The sequence below is a fragment of the Sus scrofa genome, chromosome 6 (genome assembly GCF_054392235.1).
Source record: "Sus scrofa isolate SSC_HxYL_T2T_F1_AM1 chromosome 6, Sscrofa_HxYL_maternal_Yorkshire_Landrace_v2.0, whole genome shotgun sequence".
NCBI lineage: Eukaryota > Metazoa > Chordata > Mammalia > Artiodactyla > Suidae > Sus > Sus scrofa.
The window spans coordinates 125596857-125617083 of NC_139388.1; the positions used below are offsets into that span (position 1 = coordinate 125596857).

Sequence of the window (20227 nt, forward strand, 5' to 3'; positions counted from 1 at the left end):
ATGAGCTCTGCGGGCGTGTGGGGTGGCGAGCGGTCTAGGAGGTTTGAGCTGGCCCTAGAGGATTCACACGCAGGGTCTGCCAGGTGGAAAAGGCAGGTGGCAGGCATTGCAGGGCAGGGAGAGCATGTACAAAGGCAGGGATTCTGATGGGGCATGCGGGGTAAGGAGCTGCAGTGACATCCCCCCCTTCCTGTTCTCCCACGCACCACATTCTCAACACTTCCATAACAGCCCAAGCCTGGACCCTCACGGCTGACCCCTGGAAGCCTAGCCTGGGACTGAGATCCTGGGTGCAGGCTCCTCCTTGGCTGTGTCCATCCTCCCTGCCCACCAGGTCCTCCCTTGGCTCAGCCTAGCTCCCAGTTCACAGCACCCAGGGGTTCCTCTGTGGTCCAACTGGACTCCTAGGCTCACCCAACTCCGTGTCACCCACGTGTCTTTTTTTTTCTTCTTTTTCTTTTCCCTAGGGGTTGAATCAGAGCTGCAGATGAAGACCTTCACCACAGCAAGAGCAACGCCAGATCTGAGCCATGTCTGCGACCTATACCACGGCAACACTGGATCCTTAACCCACTGAGTGGGGTCAGGGATTAAACCCGCATCCTCTCGGAAACTATGTTGGATTCCCAACCCGCTGAGCCACAATGGGAACTCCACCCCAGTGTCTTCGTGATGAGAGCCACTGCACCCCAATCCCACATCAAAGAACCTCTACTGCCCCCAGATGGCACCGGTCAGACCAGCTCCCTCCCAGGGAGGCCACGGCTTGGCTCTCTTACCCCAGGAGGTAACAATCATTATCACAATAGCAACAATAATTATAATCAGAATGGCTCTCATTTACCAAATGCTTACCACGACCCCAGCCCTGAAATAAGCCCTTTGCAGATACAGCAGATATTTTACCATTTCTGCTGCACAGATAAAGAAAGTGAGGCCCAGATAAGTTCAATATCTATCCCAAGAACAGTCCCTGGGAAAGCCAGGACTCAGACCCAGGTGGTCAGAATGAAGCTGAGCTCAAGGTGACCCTTTTTCCTAGCAGAACCCAGCACTGCCTGGAGACTCACTCTCCATCCCTTCACGTCTGCACAGACAGCTGGCAAAGGCCTAGGGACCCCACTGCTCTGTGTGGGCCAGGGTTTCTGTTCAGAGCCCTGAAGGTGGGCCAGGTGGGGCCCTCACAGGCCGATGCTCAGCTCTAATGGAGCAGGTTCCCAGGGTCCCTGGTTGCCCAGTGACCCCCAGTTTCACTCGCCCCTCTGTCCGGAGCAGGGCCATTTTGAAGTCTCCTGGGTGACTAAAGAAGTAAGCTCTGTCCTGATGTGTGCTCAGGCCTTCCTCTTCCCAGGATCTGGGCTACAAGGTCCTCTTTCCCCACCACACAGAGAGTTCCCTCTACCTGTAGTCCACCGTCTCCAGCCCCTGGTGTCTGCCCAGGACAGAGGTGTGTCTCTGTGCCCTTGGGGGTCTACAGCATGTCTGAAGAGGCAGAACAGAGCCTGGGGACTGTCACCACCCTGGAGGTGGTGGCTAGGGGCACGAATGGCCCCAGCACCCTCTTCTCTTGCATTCTCCGAGGTGATGGGCGGACATGAGGGCCCTGAGTTGAGCGGGAGCTGAGTCCTGGAGGTTCAGCAACGGTGAGGGGTCCAGACACCCTACCCACACCCCTTTCTGCCTCCTTTACCGGCCCTTCAGCCCTTGACCTTATGCCTCTGAGTCTGCGCCGAGCCTCCCAGCAGGAGCCTGGGGCACGTGGCCATGCTTAGCAGAAGTCACCCTTCACTGGGGCTGCAGTGCGCAGCCGGCTGACTCTCTAGGTAACTGATTATACATTTGATCTGCTACCTTATCCTTACCAGGAGTGCGCAGCGCACGACAGACGGCCTGGTGTTCTGTGGGGACTTCTGCGGCTGAACCCTGTTGTCTAATGGGGTTTCCACTGGCGTCTGGCACACTCTCCAGCATTTCTCCCATTGCAGGATAATTTATAGCATAATGGGGCCTTTTTTCCTTTATATCATGTGGGAGCATAAATTATGGCCAGTTTGTCCTCTGCTCTCAAGGAGACAGACAAAGCTGGGCTTCATTCCAGCAAGGAAAGGAGGTTTCTAGAGGGGGTGAGTAGGGGCAGAGTGGTCCATGGGGGGTGGGGAGGGGAGGGGCAGGAGGAGGAGAGACCAGGGAATGCCTAAGAACATTTCATTGACGGGGCAGAGAAGCTAGTCTAGGTGGCCACAGATACTGGGGAAGAAGTAACAGTACCCCCTCAGGGGGAACCACTATAGGGGAGGGGCGCTTGTCAGCCGAGCCTTAAAGATGCACAATTGTCTGCCACCTGCAGACACCCAATCAAAGACCAGACTCTAACCCTAGCCACAGGCTGACCCTCATGTTGGCAACAGATCGTCCTCAGCCTTGCGGAGAGAGTGGAGCTCATGGGTCCATCTCCCTCTTCCCCACCGCCTCCAACCCCCAGCCACAGCCAAAGACAGAATGCCAGGCAAACCTCCTGCCCCTCTGACCCATGGCCCATTTAAAAAAAAATTTTTTTTTAGGGCTGCACCTGCGGCATAGGGAAGTTCCTGAGTCAGGGGTTGAATCAGAGCTGCAGCTACCGGCCTACACCACAGCCACAGCAATGCCAGATCCGAGCTGCGTCTGTGAACTACACCACAGCTCAGGGCAGTGCCAGATCCTTAACCCACTGAGCGAGGCCGGGGACTGAACCCCCATCTTCATGGATACTAGTTGGGTTCTTAACTCATTGAGCCACAATGGGAACTCCCCCATGGCCCATTTTGAACACTGAGGACGAGGTTTGCTTTGCATGGGATGAGGGAAGAGGAGGACACCCCAGCTTCTAACAGCCTGCCGCCTGTCCTCCTGGGGAGGTGCACGTACCTCCAGGTCAAACACAGCAGGAGTCACACCTGAACCCGGATGCTGTAGCTCCCAAGCCCACCCCCAACCCCTGGGCACTGTGACAAGGACTTCTGGTGACCCTGGGTGGGGATGGGGTCTTCAGAGGTCACCTGGTCGAGCCTCCTCCAATATGACCCAAGGTGGTGATGACACTTCCTGAACATTCTGGCAGAAGTCCCCCTGGCCCTCATGCCAGGCCCAGGAGACAGCCTGGAAGAAAATTCCCTCTTTTGTGCCCCGGAGAGCTCAACCCTGCCCAGAGTCCAAGTCCTGCCCCCTAAAGCACCCAAGTCAGCTCCTCCTCCTCAAGACACCCTTCTGAGGATAACAGTAGTCTTGGATCTTGTAAGATGGTTTTCAGCGCTGGCTGCTATGAAATTCACCTGTGGGCTAACAAAAGGTGCCCTGCCAGCCCCAGAGATATGGATTGGTGCAGGCATTTGCTTTGTTTTTTGTTTTTTGCCTTTTTAGGGACGGACCTGCAGTACATGGACATTCCCAGGCTAGGGGTCAAATCAGAGCTGCAGCTGCCGGCCTACAATGCCACAGCCACAGTGATGCAGGATCCGAGTCATGTCTGCCAGCTACAACACAGCTCACAGCAGTGCCAGATCCTGAATCCACTAAGCGAGGCTGGGGGTCAAACCCACCTCCTCATGGATCCATAGTCACCGCTGAGCTATGAAGGGAACTCCCAGGCATTTGTATTTGGTTCTTTGTTGTTTTTTTGTTGTTGTTGTTTTTTTTTTTCCTAAAGCTGCTCAGGTGATAGATAGCAGCACACAGCCAGAGCTAGGAAGGGCTGGGATGGTCCTTCTCCAGGCTGCTCCTGAATCTCTCCTCCAGCATCTCACCTCTGCCCTCTGCCTGCAGGAGCTCAGCCCTTTAGATTGCAGGATTCTGGGTGTGCCAGTGTGGGGGAGGATAGCACCCACCTTCTCTGCCTTGACACTTGAGCCCAGGCATCTCCCCATCCTTCACGAGGCTATCCTAGAAAGACACTGTCCCACTCCTTTCACGGTTTAGCAGGCCTCCCCCTTCTTCATTTCTCCTCTCCTGTGCCTCTCTTCCCTCCATCCATTAGGCCAGCCCTTCTGTGAGAGGAGGGTCCCAGGCTCCTCTTTCATTAGCCCTCTAGTTTCCATCCCATCAGTCTTTGTTCCAGCCATCCAAGCCCTCCTGGAGTCACTGCTGTCCTCACCCCCTTCCCCTTGGAACTGGATGGTTCAGGCGTAAGTACACAAGGACTCGTTGCATTAAAAATGACTAATAATGGACTACAGATAGACACAGAGATGGATGGATGAGAGACATGATTAATACATGCCAGATATCCAGATTAAATGTTGGAAGATAGATAGATACACAGATGAGAGAAAAATGATTGCAGAAAGCAGATAGATTTATGATCAATGGTACAGAAGCAGTGAGAGGTAAATATGGATGGATGGATGGCCAAGATGTTTCTGAGGACTTCAGATAACTGGGACGAAATGTAAAAGATGAGAAAACTAGTCATGGCTACCCATACCTGTTGGGGTATCAGCTCTCAGGGAAACAAGGAACCCTGTTCTGTTCAAGACCTGTCTCTAAGCAACTTCTTTCAGCACCAGTTCCTGAATCTCCACTTGTCTGATGGGTTTGAGGTTGACATAGGTTGCAGTGGGGTTGGTTTCCTGGGGACCGTTGAAGCTTTCCTTTAATTTTTGCCTCTGAGCCCCGATGATATCTAAGAAGGACCTCCCTTCCTGTCTGTCTTCCCCTTAGATGCATGCTCCTCAAAGGCCAAGGCCATGCCCTACAACCCCAAAGAGCACATTGGTTCTTGGCATGAGGCAGGCTAGACTGGCCCTTGAGGTTAGATGGCAGGTGTCAGCCCATATGCTACACACAGATTCATCTATTCACTCCTTCTGCTGGGAACCATGGCCTCAGAGAGGACAATGTGAGCTGACTCATTGGAACCCTTGCCAGGAGCCAAGCACTGCTCTGAGCACTTTAATTTTATGAGATGGGTACCACTATCATCCCCATTTTACAGATGAAGAAACTGAGGCACAGAGAGGTCTGGCTACTTTCTGGAGGTCCCAGAGCTAATAACTGCAGGGTCTCGATTTGAACCCAGAAGGTCTAGCTCCCAAGCTTTCATCCACTGTGCAGAAGGCATTACCTACCCCCATACACTGGATGGTTTCTGTTGAGAGAAAGGGCTGTATGATTTGCAAGATGTCATTATTTCTAATGACTAATGAGAGTATGAGGGGAGTGTCAATTGCCTCAAGAGAACACATTATTTTGAAGTGTGGCAGCATATTAACTAGGGGTGTGTGGCTGGCACTGCTAACTACAGAGGATTCTGCTTTTGTCTCTCAAAGGTGAGAGGCCCTCAGGTTGGTCATATTTAGTGACCATGAAGTTCAATTTACAGAGAGGCAGAAAGCCTACTGTGGGGTGGCGCAGGACCCCTTCTATTACCCTCCAGTCAGTCATGCAGTCAGTTGACAAAGGAGCAAATCTGATCCTTGGGCAAAGTGTTTCCAAACCGGGGCCAGAATGGCCCAGCTAGAGAAGGGCAGAGCAGGATGGGGACTGACAGAGGAGGAGCTACATGGTGGAGCATGAAAACTTTGCCAGGGTGGGCCAGCAGGACGGCTGGGGCCACATGCCCTGAGGACAGGCTGCCTGCCTCCCTTCTCTGGAAAGAGTTGGGCAAGGAAGGGTGGGATAAGGAAGGAAACCTGAGACAGGAGCACAGAAGAGAGAAGGTGAAGGATTTTACTCAACTCCAGTACTGTTTGCTGGAGAACTGTGTTTTGAAAAAGCCAGACACCACCCTCCCACCAGCAGGTCTGGGGGGCGGGGGTGGCTGGAAACAGTGGGGCCCACTCTTCCTGGAGCAGGTGTGTCTGGATGTGGAAGAGGGAGAAGACCCTGGCTCGCTGGCTAGGCTGTCCCCACCCCAGCACCCCCGACTCCCCCAGAGCCAGATGCTTCCGCAGGGGCTGGTGCTGACTGGGTACTTCCACGGTTCTGCCTGCTTCTCACTGCCATGCTGCAATACCACACGGTCATATCCCCATTTGACTGATCAGTCAACCGAGGCTCAGAGAGGCTGAGGCACAGGCTGTGTTTGGCAGTGTGTGGCATCGGTGAGACTGGAGCAGGGTATCTCACCAGCTCTGGTGTGCACAATAGAACTTGACCCCCAGCCCCCACATGCCTGCCCCGGGCCTGGAACGCATCCTTTGGGATCTTTCTATGCCTTTGGCCTCATCATTGCCCTCTTCAGGGAGGTCTTTGAAATGTGGTGGCTTACGTCACCTCAACCGGACTGATGTTGCTAGGAAAACGTCCTCTAGGATCAGAGGGACTAGAGAAGCATTTAGGCCTGGGTGTGGAAAAGGAGAGGCAGGGGAGGCGGCATGATGGGGGCAGGGCTGGGGAAGAATGCAAGGAGTGGGGGAGGGGAGGCTGGTGGCAGGAGAAGGGCTGTGACCTTGCTGTGCTGGGGAGGCCACAGAGGGTGGGGACGGAGGGAGGGGTGTCTGTAATATAACAGGACACACAGTGGGGCTAGATGTATAAGGGCAGTGGGGAGTGTCCCATTTGTTACAGCAGCCCCCTCACCCCCAAAGATAGGCTTAGGGTGCAGAAGCAGAGGCTGAAGAGGCTGACAAGAGAGAGGAACAAGAGGAGAAGAGGGGTGCCTCTCAGCCTAGGTGCCCCCCTTAGTGGCCTCAGGGAGTTATGGCCCTGCTCCCCACTCTCTCCTCTCCCTGCACAGCAACCAGATGGCCCAGGACAGTAGTGCCACTTGACCTTGGGGTCCCAGGCACTGCAAGCTCTGTCTGTTGATGGCATCAGAAATACTTCACTCCTGGGTCGATGTGACTATTTTTCAAATGCATGTAGATGCGGTTGTGATTTAAGAAGTAGCAATTCATTTAAAAGCACTGCTGACTTCAAGGTAGCTTATTGCCATTTTGAACTCTCTCAAACAATGGATACTCAGTAAAACATCTGTCAAGGTGGAGGGGGGCTGATGAATTTTTGATGTTAAAAATGGCTCTTAACCTTGAAAAGTCTGGGCATACTGATCCAAGGAGGGCAGCAGGAGCTCAAAGAGCAAAACATTGCAGGAGCGAACCCTGGGCCTGGCACCATCTCACCCCCAAGACCTCAGCAGACACCAGTGCTGTCACAGGGTGGGGGAACCCCTGCAGTGGGACCCTGGAGCACCCTGGACCTGCAGTTAGGAAATTTTCTAGCCCTGAACGAGTGCCCCAAAGCTGCCACCTGGGCCAGGTGTTTGCCCTTCTCTGAGCCTCACCCTCAAGCTCATCTTTCATGGGGCCAGGAGAGTGGGAGCGATCAAGTCCCAAGGCAGCTTTCAGTTAAAAACCAGCAGTGGATGGTATGTAACTCTGTCGATGCCAGAAGAGGATCTTGCTGTCTTTCTGCTGCTAGAAGTGCCTAGCTTAGTGCCTCACATGACAAGTGCTCAATAAAGGCTGCTGGAGGAAATAACCATAACCCAGATATTCATGAGGTTTGGTCTGAGAACACTAAAGGTTAGGAAGAGAGCCTGGACCCACAGCTACGTCTCTTTCCATCCCACATCTGGCGTTACCAGGATCTACCTTCGGCAAAGATGAAATGGGAGCCCACGTGGGATTTAGTGGACGTGGGCCTGGTTTTGGTTCCCACCAACTGGGATCAGCTCTGCGATGGGGGCGAGGGGTTAGCCTAGTATCAGCACCTCTCCTGGGCGATGGGGTAACCAGGCCAGCAGTTACGGGCTGACCTGAGGCCATGGCGATTTCGAATCCCTTTGAATGACGGGATCACAGGGTGGTTACCTCTACTCATTGGCCCTCCCCACCCTCCACCACACCGGGGACATCTCTCCGGGGTCTCCAGGGTCCACTGAGAACATCCTATTTGGGCCAACTCTGTTAAGGGAGCAAACCATGATTAGATCCAGCCCTTTTGTTTGTTTTTTATTGCAGCTTTTGAGGACCCTACTTGTAGCACATGAAGTTTCCCAGGTAGAATCAGAGGTGCAGAGGTGCACCAGCTGGCCTATGCCACAGACGCAGCAATGTTGGATCCAAGCCGTGACTGCGACCTACACCACAGCTCATGGCAATGCTGGATCCTTAACCCACTGATTGGGGCCAGGGATTGAACCCAAGTCCTCATGGATACTAGGCTGGTTCATTACCACTGAGCCATCATGGGAACTCCAATCCAGCCCTTTTTAATCTTTGCAAAAATTGTCCTGTCTCAGAGTTTCTGTCATAGCTCAGTGGATAATGAACCTGACTAGTATCCATGAGGACCTGGGTTCAATCCCTGGCCTCCCTCAGTGGGTTAAGGATCCTGTGTTGCCTGTGAACTGCGGTGTAGGTTGCAGACACAGCTCGGATCCAGCATTGCTGTGGCCGTGGTGTAGGCTGGCAGCTGCAGCTCCAATTGGACCCCTAGCCTGGGAACCTTCATATACTCCGAGTGCGGTCCTAAAAAGACAAAACAATAAATACATACATAAAAACTGTCCTGTCTCTTGTCCCAGCCCAGCAAAGCCCTGTGCTCCCCTTGAAGGCCTTGTTAATTCTAGAGCACTAATGGTGCACACCCAGGTGATGAAGTTTTCTTTCCAGGGTAGGCACATTTTAACAAGGCCCTCCAAAGCCTTGATCCAAAAGAATGGAGGTGTATGGTGACAAGTCAGGCCCTTTGATACAGGGTGGGGAGAGGTGTGATGGCTTGGGACAAGGAGGCCTTCCTAAGATCTCAAAGCCCCTTATATAAGCGCCCATCCGTTCTGCCTCAGGCGGGGCTGTGCTTGGAGAGGACTTCCTGAAGAGCGGCCTGCTGCCTGCCTCGCCTGCCTCACTGCCAGCACCCTGCCACCGGAAGTGACCCATGCAGGCCAAATACTTAGCACAGTCCCTGAAACGGAGGAAAGTTGCCTGGTTATTAGCGGTGCCTAATGATATTTGCATAGATTAACAGACTTTAATGCAATCACGAATGCCACGATCCCGAGAAAATAATGAAGAAATCCATTACCAAGTCATAAAGTAACTAAGTCAATACAGTAATAATTTGATCCCATATTAGTAATAATTTCATCTCCTGCTGCAAGGCGATTTTATAATGTGCACCGTTTCTGGACACTTTTATAAATTTCACCTTTGTTTGAGATCATTAATTAACAAAAATTTTTTAAATATACTGCTGGTGTTTTATACAATACACTTGTCATTAGCTTAAACTGGCAGGCTATAATAAAATTTATTAAGATGGATGTGTTGGCATTGCTAACTTCTCTTCAAATGGCCTGTAACCCTCTCACTGGTAAATCCCGGGGGCTGCCTGGTGGCAGTGGCTCAGATAGACAGTCAGGACTGGTGGGAACCCATGATATGTGGTGGGTGAGGAGGGAAGCCCTGGTTGCCTCCAGCCACTCTATTAGTTTCCTAGGGTGGCCACAACAGAGTACACAAAGCAACAGAAATCTGTTCTCTCACAGTTCTGGAGGCCAGAGGTCACAAAGCACGGTGTTGGCAGGGCTGTGATTTCTCTGTAGGCTCAGGGGAGAAGACTTCCTTGCCTCTTCCTCGTTTCTGGTGTTTGCTGGCAAATTCTTGGCATTCCTTAGCTTGCAACAGCATCCCTCCCACCTCTGCCTTCATTATCAACATACCATTATGGGTGTGTGTCCTGTGTCTCTGTGCTTGAATTTCCTCTTTCTTCTAGGGACACCAGTCCCACTGGATCGAGGGCCCACCCTGTAATCCAGTGTGACCACATCTTCACTTGATTATGTCTGCAAAGCCCTTATTTCCAAAGAAGATCACATTCACAGGTTCCAGGTGGATGTGAATTTTGGAGGGATGCTATTTAATCCACAACAGGCACTAAGGGCTCCTGGGATCACAGCACCTCCTTCCCCAGGAAGGAAGGAATAGATAGAGGCAGGCTGAGGGGCTGAACCTGCCAAATGAGGCAAGGGCTGGCTAATGGAGATGGATGATTTCCTAGAAGGTTCTCGGACAGGCCAAAGAGGGCCTATAGACCACCTGAAATGGTTCGTCCCATTTCTTATCTATAAGTATTTCTCCTGAAGAAAGAGTTCTTAGCTTTCATCAGATTCTCAAAGGGTCCAGGACCCCCAAAACTTCTTACCCAAATGCCATGTGAAGTAAGAAGGGGTCAGGGAGGGAGGGACCACAGAAACTAATCAACTGACCAGCCAACTAACCAACAAAGTACCCCCAGTACAAAGTTTTACAAAATTTCCAGAATCTTCCAATACTCTCCATCCCAACAGGCAAGGAGAAGGCACAGTGGCTCACATGACAGTACATCTGGAATGACACCTTCCCTGGGGAGGCGTCTTTGGGGTTTGAATGTATAACCCAGCATTTCATCTTCCAGACAAGCTGTGGGCATGAGTAAATTTAAAATTCAGCTCCTATGACTTCCTCTCCCCTCAAGTCCTTGATACAAATGTTCAACAGGAAGGCAAGAAGATAAAGTCCATGAATGTCTCCAGGGACCTCCCTCCCATCCACTCAGCCCTGAGCAATGCCCGGGCAACTTCACCATTTCCCCCATTAGGTGACATGATGCCAGGTGGCAGGTGACATGATGCCAGGTGGTAGGCCAAGCAGCGCCCACTTAAAACCCATGCCCAGCCACCACCCCGGCCCACTCTGGGTGAACTCTAATGGTTCCCAAGCCACCATCACTTTCCTCCAGGGGTCTCTCAAGCCGCCAGTTTGACAATTGGTTCTAGAATGTTACCGAAGGCTGTCCTCAAGAGTGACAAGCTGCCAATTTTTGGAATCCAGTCTCTACCTTTGGAAAATTCGAACCTTGTTCATTGCAGGCTTACAGTGCCTCAAAGATAACTCCCGGCAGCTCCAAGAACAGGTCTGCCTGTTTCATCTGTCTTTCCCAGCCATGGCTCCCACTTTGCTTGAGCCTGGAAACTCAATCTAATTTATAGGGCTAGGTTTGATCTCCTTGCCTTGCATAGATGTTAATTTCCTTTTTACAGTGTTTATCTATATGTCTCATCCTGAAGGCCAATCTCTTGACTGGAGGAGATGGGAGGGATGCAGAAGTTAAACTCTGTTTTCTCTTAGACAGCAGTTTACAGCTTGCTTTCTAAGCAGATATAATTGGTGAGTCTCAGGCAGGAAGGCATTCCCCCAGGGCACCATTCCAGCCCTTTTGGTGTCCATCTTTCTGTGCCATGTGGGGGAACGGAAGTCCCCTTGCCAGCTCTAGGGCTCTGGTTTGACAGCAGAGGGGGGATGTGTTTCCTCCTGTTGTGCCTCCCCTTTCCCCAGGGGTGGGTGTCATGGAAGCAGGGGTCTCCCCTGGATGTTGGCTCAACCCACTCCAACCTCCATCCTAGAAGCCCTGACTGATAAGGGCTGGGATGATCCAGCTTTCCTTCTATTCTTTTCTATCAGGACATCATCCAGTGGTTACTGGTGCCCAAGGCCTGTCTGATACCGGAGAAGCCCAGACTTGTGACTTTTTCGAGAAAGTGGCTGAATCCAGTTTGGGATGGAGTGGCCAAGAAGCTGAAAGGGCTCTGCGTTGCGGGTAAATGAAGGAAACACCATGAATTCAATGCCAGTGGTTCCATGGAGGATTGAGGCTAAACACATGGGCATGGGTCAGACCATATTCCATGCGGAGAGGGCCCAGAACCTGCTGAGGCAGGTATGCTCCCTGGGGGCTCCGGGAAAAGGACAGTGTCTGTTTCTGGAGTCCCTGCAGTGCACCAGTCATCAGCAATGACATTCTTCTTTTTTTTTTTTTTTTTGCTTTTTTTTAAGGGCCATACCCACAGCATATGGAGATTCTTGGGCTAGGGGTCCAATTGGAGCTACAGCTGCTGGCCTACACCACAGCCACATCTGTGACCTACACCACAGCTCACGTCAATGCTAGATCCTTAACCCACTGAGGGAGGTCAGGGATTGAAACTGCAACCTCATGGTTCCTAGTCGGATTCATTTCCGCTGTGCCACAATGATAATTCCAGAAATGACATTCTTATGGTTATAGTTATTTTACAGTTGAGGAGACTGAGGTACATAAAGAGGTTAAGAAGCATCACTCAGTTGCACAATTAGTAAGGGTGGAATTTTATGATCTGTGCCCACCCTCCCACTGGTAGCCTAAGGTAGCGGAAGTAGAACTCGCAGGTGTCACTCTTTTTTGGGGGTAGGTCCTTGCTGGTGTTGGAGAGGAGCCTGGGTTCTACCATAGTCTATGGCCAAGGAGCTGGAGCTGGGTGGCCTGTGGCCAGTGCAGTCACTTTTCTGGGTCTTTGTCTTCTCTTGGAAATAGGCTAGAAATTGGCGGATGGGATTGTTGAGTCCCACCGCTTGGGGCATGGTGGTCTTCGAGGTGCTCTGATGCCTTCAGAGACCTCAGGGGCAACCCCAGCCCCTTCTCTGTCCTCCCTGCTTACTCCATGCAGGATCCCACCTTCCAGCCACTTGGCACACCCAGGGGCATACCTGCCTCTGGGCTTTGCTGATCAGTTGTCTTTTAGGGAATTTGTTTTGAATGTATTGGCTGTTCGTGTTATTTATTGCTCAGCCTGGGACTCTTGTTAGGGTGAACGGGGACTCTATCCAGACACCTGGCAACTCCGGACCTGTCCTGACCTGCTGGGACTCACAGGAGCCCTAGTTCTGTACTGTCTCCCTCCCCTGCTGACCTTGGTTCTCCCCCATCTTGAAAATCTGAGTAACACCCCTCCCTATAATTAATCACTATAATTAACAAATTGTTTTTAAAAATCAAATATAATAAAAAAAATTTTTAAAAAGAAAGAAAACTGGAGTTCCCGTCGTGGCGCAGTGGTTAACGAATCCGACTAGGAACCATGAGGTTGCAGGTTCGGTCCCTGGACTTGCTCAGTGGGTTAAACGATCTGGCGTTGCCATGAGCTGCGGTGTAGGTTGCAGATGCGGCTCGGATCCCACGTTGCTGTGGCTCTGGCATAGGCCGGTGGCTACAGCTCCAATTCGACCCCTAGCCTAGGAACCTCCATATGCCGTGGGAGCGGCCCAAGAAATAGCAAAAAAAAAAAAAAGAAAGAAAACCTGTGTAACACCCCTTCCTAGAAGCCCTCCCTGACTGCTCCAGTCCACACAGGGTGCCACCCAGTCCATCCATGGTCCGACATTATTTTCCTAAGGGAGTCTTTCTCCTGTCAGACTGGGCAGGGTGGGGGCTCAGGGGTTGGTGAGTCAGTGGTGAATTGGAGAGCACCTCCCCACGCCACCCCTGCCAACCAAAGGCTAAATCAAGGAGCAAAATATCCCCTCTGGGCCTTTCCCAAGGACCCACGGGCCTCTTCTGAGCCAAGTGAGGAGCACATCAGACAGAAACCAGACTGCAAAAGCTCTGACCTGGACCAGAAATCAATTAGGGCCATAGCAGTGCAAGGGGGAGATAAGAGGGGAGCAGGGGAAATCAAAGGCTAGACAGCCAGGGGCTGGAGGCCAGGGGACAGTCAGCTGGAAGGAGAAGAATGCTTATAAACCTCACTCTCTTTCTCTCTCTCCTTTCTTGCCCATTGTGTTCACAAGGCAGATCATCTGTGAGGTGTGACCTGTGGCTGAGGGCCCAGGGAGGCCCCCACCCACTCCAGACAAGGGGTCTTGAATCCTACCCTTAGGTTCACCTCTTTGAGGTAAGCATTGATGTCCTCAGGATGCTCTTTTAAAATGCAAAATCACTTTATCCTGTAGTCAGCCTCTAACACTTCAACACAGATTCCTTTATCAGATGGCAGTTCCTCCTGCCTGCAGCTGCCTCCAAGCTCTTGACAAGGGGCAGGAGGAGGGGGTGGAGGAGGGGTGGGGGAGGGGTGATACACTTTCCCAGGAGACAGGCATCCTCTCAGGCAGCTGACCCCTCCTGGTTCTGCCCAGGACACACTATCCTTAGGTCTTTTTTTTTAAGATAAAATTTACCAACAGTGAAATGTATAATCTTATGCATATAATTATGCATATAATTTAATATGTTTTGACAAGTCCAAACACTGATATATTCCACACCCCTATCAAGATATAAGAATATTTCCACCTCCACAAAAGGTTCCCTCATGACCCTCTCTGGGCAGCATCACAAACTCCTTAAAGGCACCCAGTATTCTGACATTTTTTAGCACAGTTCGGTTTTGCCTGTTCTAGAACTGCATGTATAGCATGCTGATGTGTGCACTGAATTCTTTCACTCAGCATCATGTCTGTGATATTCATTGTGTTGTCCTGGCCACTCTGAGGCCGTCTGACACTTCCACGCAGCCCCCTGTCCTGTCCAGGCGCTCCGTGGAGCTTGCTGGGTGACTGATGGTGAATGGCTCTTGGGAGACCTGGGAAGGGAGTCTGGCTGGTGCTGTGCATGCCGCAGCTCCGCAGTTGGTCAAAGGATTAGAGGTATCCAGTGAAGCTGGAATGAGAGGCCCAGAAGAATGGGCTCTGAACCCAGGGATATAGATAGGACTCTAGGGGGACTACAGCTGACCAGCATCATGTTAGGAATGTGCATAAAACCACTCAAGGATGTGCAAATGCTCCCTCTTCTGGGGAGAAGGACTGCAGTTTTTCTCACTGTGACACCCACCCACCCAGGTTCGAGCCACGCCCACCTCTCCTTTGTCACCACAATGACTTCCCACCTGTCCCCTGCTTCCACCTCATCCTCTATAGTCTGTCTCAATGCAGCAGCCAGAGCAAGCACAGTGCCTCCTGCCCCTGATCCAAGCCCCCCAGGGCTCCGTGTTTCACTGTGAATGAAACCCAAAGCCTTTTAAAGGGTCTGCTAGATCCTACATATGCTCTGTTCCCATTCTCCTACCCACTCCGTTTAGGCCTTCCCTCGTTCCACTCCTGCCAGGCTGGGCCCTGTCCTGACCTTGAACACCAGGTGAATGCAGAGCCTTTAATGGGGGTTGTTACTGGCTGCCCAGCCCCAAGTGTAAGTGCTGGGAGGGCAGCTGATAGCCCAGCACTTGTGCTGGTCTGCTGCCGGCGAGCTGACTAACCTTCTGTGACGCAATTGAATGGTTGAATGAAAAGTTTCCCTCAGTTTCCCAAAGGAGTCTGCGACCCAGAAAGGTTATGAACCTCTAGGCAGGACCAGAGCAGCCAAGTCAGTATCAGTCCAAGGAGAGAGGGCTCCCCACCCCCGGAGGGGGGGGCCATGAGGCTAGCGGGAAAGGCCAGACCAAGCAGACAGCGGAGGCAAAATGGAGAGAAGAGAGGGGACTCTTTATCAGCAAGCAGGACTAAGAGTTCCTAAAAGCAAAACAGCTGAGTCTCTTAAATGCACTTGTTGCAAAACTTTCCTTGATTTAATGTTGTTTTTCTGCACCCATCACTTAGAAGTGAGGCGGATGAAGCGGGGTGGGAGGGAATGATTCCCCAGCATCTCCCAGATGGGAAGCTCCTGAGAGCAAGGGTCCTGGGGTCTGATAGGGGGAACAGGGATCAGGTAGAGGACCCAGGGCAGAAAGGGAGCCTTGGAGACGGCTTGGAACCCTCCTACTTGGAGCATCTGGCTTATATGAGGACAGGAGGAGCAAGGGAGAGGGTAGAAGGAAGAAAATCCAGGACCCTGGCTGGGCGGGGAGAGGCTTGGCAGCCTGGCTGAGGACGAGGATGGAAGTCACGGAGGATGGAAGTCACCATGGACTTGGTCAGCTACCGCAGCAGTGAGCGCTGCAGCCTCCAACTCCCTCCCTCCCTCCCTCCTTCGTGTCACTTAATGTTTGCAGTTAAGTATTTACAGATATGTTCCCATGGCAACTGAGGCTTCAAAGTTACTCTCGCAATTCTGTTTTCTCAAATATGTTTCTCTGGTTGATTGCACAGAGGTTTTTGGAAGGTGGCCAGGCCACTGAGTTGCATTTCCAGCCCTGTGCTTCTGTGCCTTTGACCCTCCCCCTCCAGATTCCTATGCAGTTTGTCTGCCCCCACTTCTCACCATCTAAGTAGACCCTCCCGGGGTTGCCCAAAGGTCTGGAGCTCAGAGCCTGCTCCCCTCCACCATTTGGGGAGACCTGAGTCTGAGGTCTCTGAGTGTCTTGAGGTTCCTTGAAGAAGGGGCCTTCCCCCTTCACTTCTGACCCCTGTCACCTGGCCCAGGGCTTGGTAAATATAACTCCTGCATTGCAGACTTCCACTGACTGCACCCCAAGTGAGATCCCACATTCCAGCCCTCTCACAGCACCGCCTGCGTGGTCCCTGCCCTGGGCACCCAAGGCATCCATTCAGAGCCCTTGCTCTGGGCCTGGGCTGGTTGCCAGGAGACAGAGAAGAACAAATAGAGCCCCTCCTTGCACGGAGCTCATCTTTGAGTGGGGACTGGAGGAGGATGGATGAGGAAAAAAAATCAAAAATTCCTGCGCCAGGAATAAAATGAAACAAGTGGCAGCTGGGGCACCTGGGGTGACGTCAGTTGGCAAGTCAGAAAGGTCTGGGTGAGAGGGATGGTTAGCTGAGATGTGATGAAAAGTGATTATACAGACAGGGGACAGCAGCTGTGAAGGCCGGAGCAAGGATATTTGAGAAGCCAGGAGGCCAGGGAGCTGGAGCCAGGGACTGAAGGAGGGGGTGGCTGGAGACAGGTGGAGGCCAAAGACAAGGGGAGGTAGGGGACTTAGACTCCCGCCTGAATGGAAACTTCTGGAAAGTTACACAGTGAAGAGACAGGCCCTGATGGGGCTCCTGTGTGGAGAATGGGCTGTGGAGGTAAAGGCAGAGGCAGGGGGATGGAAAGAAGGGGTTCAGTCATTAGAAAAGAGGAGGCTCAGAGCAGGCAGGGAAGAAACAAATGTGCCTCAGCTAGAGTGAGGGGTCACTTGGAGCTTCCACAGCCCCTGGGTCCTTATGCACTCTTGTCCCTGCCTAACTCCTCATCACTGCCTCCTCCAGACATGACACGGCCAGGAAGAAGAGGCAAGAGCATCATGCCCCTGGAGTTCCCATTGTGGCATAGCAGAAATGAATCCGACAAGCATCCATGAGGATGCAGGTTCGATCCCTGGCTTTGCTCAGTGGGCTAAGGATCCAGCGTTGCCATGAGCTCTTGTATGTCACAGACATTGCTCTGATCTGGAATTGCTGTGGCTGTGGTGTAGACTGGCAGCTACAGCTCTAATTGGACCCCTAGCCTGGGAACCTCCAGATGCAGCATGAGTGGCCCTAAAAAAATAAAATAAAATAAAAGAGCATCATGGCCCTGCCACAGTAAGATGTTCATTGGTTGCTTGTTGCACTGGATCCTGCACCCCCCAAGGGCAAAGAATCCTTTCCCCCACAGCCCCAGAAGCAGTGAAGCTAATGATGTGAGGGCTCCAGGACAGGCCTGAGGACAGGCTTCCTCCCTCATCTCACTGAACCCGTGGCTGCTTCAGGCAAGGCAGGGAATTGGACCAAATTCTTTTCTCCCAGCTCAGCGTGGTCTGACTGTGCCTCCCAGGGGAGCTGACTCCCCTGCTCTGTGCTGTCCATCCTCCACTTCCATGAGCCCCAGGAGCCTGTCTGGGGAGGTCCTGGGAGCTGGCACCCAGGCTGGACTACCCCTCTGTGTTGGACCCTGCCCGCAGCAAGAAGGTGCTGACTTTGCTGATGGTTCACTGAGTGGCTGTATCTCTATCAGAAATGATTTAAGTCACAGGTTTTGTTTTTTGGTGTTTTTTTTTTTTTTTTTTTTTTTTTTTTTTTTTTTTTTTTTGTCTTTTTGCCATTTCTTGGGCTGCTCCTGCGGCATACAGAGGTTCCCAGGCTAGGGGTCTAATCGGAGCTATAGCCGCCGGCCTACGCCAGAGCCACAGCAACGCGGGATCCGAGCCGCGTCTGCAACCTACACCACAGCTCACGGCAACACCGGATCCTTAACCCACTGAGCAAGTCCAGGGATCGAACCCACAACCTCATGGTTCCTAGTCGGATTCGTTAACCACTGCGCCACGACGGGAACTCCAAGTCACGGGTTTAATTGATGTTCCGACTATGATACTAGGAAACATTCTCATGTTACCGTACATCATGGAGCGGGGATGTCTCTCTAGCATTCAAGCCTTCCCCCTTCAGCCTTTTCCCTGCTCTGCTGTCCTTGCCACCACTGTGCTGACCTCTTGATGGCTCTGGCCTCCAGGCCAGACAAAGTAGGAGGCAGGCTGTTGCTGCAGGAAAGCGGACCTGCCCTAGTTCTTTCACCTGGAGCCACAGGAGAGTGTGTGTGGGTTGGGGCTACTCTCTGACCCTCAGGAACGTGTGACCTTATTGAGGAGCAAACACACACATACACACAATACACACGAAAAGGCTTGGACAGAGGCTGGGAGAGGTCAAGGATAGGTGGTGCAAGCAAGGAAGGCTTTCTGGAGGAGACAGGCTTTGAGCTGGACTTTGTGCCCGAGTAGGATTTGGAGAAGGAATGAAGAGAGAAGGAGCTGAGAGCAAAATGTTGGAGACATACACATCTGGATGCCAATCAAGTTGTTATCATTTATTTCTGTGTGTAGCTACAGGCAAGTAATTTCATTCTTTTGAACCCAAAATGCCTCATTCCTAAAATGGGCATGTGATCTTATCATTAATGAAGAACCACCGCCCCCTCTATTCTGGATGCCACACTTCTCTGAGGATGATCGTACCTCGAGGTGAGTCCCAACAGGACTCTTCATGCGGGCTTTTCCTAAGTGACGCTGTGCCCACCTTGTCCTCACATTGGAGGGCAAGGACAGCAGGAGGGGCGGGATTGAGGGGGCCCTCGAAAGGCAAAGGGAATAGGAAATAGAAAAACATTGTAGTTCTTGAGTTCGGGAAGAGAGTTTAGCATTGGTTTGAGGAATGTCAATCTGGTAGGGGCTCATTGTGGGAGAGGTTGGAGATGGGGAGAACCTGGCCAGGACCTTTGTGTGTGGGGGGTGTTCCACTCCCAGGCTGCTTTTCTCTGTATCTGTCTGGCACCTCACCCTCTGCAGGAGCCATTTCAGGCTGGTCTCATGCCACCCGCACCTCTCTCCCTGCCCTCCCCCAGCCACCTTTCTCAAGATCCTCTCAGGAGGGAGCAAGACCTCCAAGAATTGGACTTGGGCTCAAAGTCAGCTCAGAGATGCTATCCCAGGACACCCACCACACAAGCCCCCTCATTTTCCCTCTGAGAGCCCTTTGTACCCCTTTCCTTTCCCTCACACCCTGAACTCTCTTGTGGGAGGTCCAGGAGGGCTACCACCCCAAAGCTCCATCAAGGAGGGGTGTGACTCCATAGCTGAAGTGACTTCTCGGCATCATGGGTCTAGCTTCCATAGCTGAGGGCAAGGGTCATTCAAAAAAAAATGCACAATTGAAAAATTCAGATGATTCAAAGAGTGAGCGAGCAAGCACATCACTTTGTTTGGACTTTGGGATGCAGGTCGACTTTTTCACTCTGAGGGCGCTGGATACTGTGGGAATTTAGCCATTTTAAGAAAAGCCCCAAGAATACTCTGGAAGAACTGTCTGCTGCCCCCTGGCCACTTCTTCCTGGTGAAGATCCGTGGATTTACTCGCTTAATGTCCCCACCACATCGGAGTCCCTCCCCCCTTGCTTCTCTACCCTCTCTTGCTGCTGGCAGTGGAGTGGAGCACCTGTCAGGATCCACAGGATCCTAAGCCTCAAAAATATCCCCTCCACGCAGGGAGCCAGAGGTCTCACATGGCCTCCATCCTCTCACCATGGCATGCAGCCCCCTCCATTAGCACTCACGTCAGCAGCCAGGGACAAGCATGTGGGCTCTGGAAGCCTCCTCTGAATGAAGGGCAGACTGGCCTGAGGTCACATGCGAGGCAGGGACCACAGCCAAACGTGCTGAGGTGACACTGGGTAGCACAGGACTCAGCCCAGGTTTCCTGGAGGTGGTGCAGGTGATAGGGGTGGAGTAGGCACAGGTAGTTGTAGAAGTCCTGGTAAAGGATCATAGATAGGGTACCCTAGGGGATGTTGGGGGATCACTGTAAGTTAATAAAATGCCCCCAAAAGCTATCAGAACAAGGCAGGCTTGCTTGACTAGTGGAGGCTCAAGAAAGGCCTCGGGTCATTGGGTGGGGGATGGGATGAGACCTGCATTCAGATTCAGACTCAGGACAGGAGTTTGAGGACCACCCTTCTGCTGATTTGAATACACACCTTATTGGATACTAAGGAGGAGCAACTGCTCAAAGAAAGAGGAAGAGGCGGTCCTTTCCGACCCCCACTC

General features: G+C 52.2%; 1 protein-coding gene and 1 long non-coding RNA gene across 51 annotated transcripts in view; one reads left to right on the top strand and one right to left on the bottom strand.

The window, feature by feature from the left end:
* LOC110261198 (uncharacterized) overlaps positions 1–3409 on the top strand; it is a 33038-nt gene extending 29629 nt beyond the window's left edge. Inside the window, exons 3-4 of the long non-coding RNA XR_014807879.1 lie at positions 468–661; positions 829–3409. This is a non-coding gene — a long non-coding RNA (uncharacterized LOC110261198). The remainder of the gene's footprint in view (positions 1–467; positions 662–828) is intronic.
* The window catches only part of CELF4 (CUGBP Elav-like family member 4), a 313441-nt gene that overhangs the window by 38098 nt on the left and 255116 nt on the right, over positions 1–20227 (bottom strand). The gene's annotated exons all lie outside the window — the stretch shown is intronic.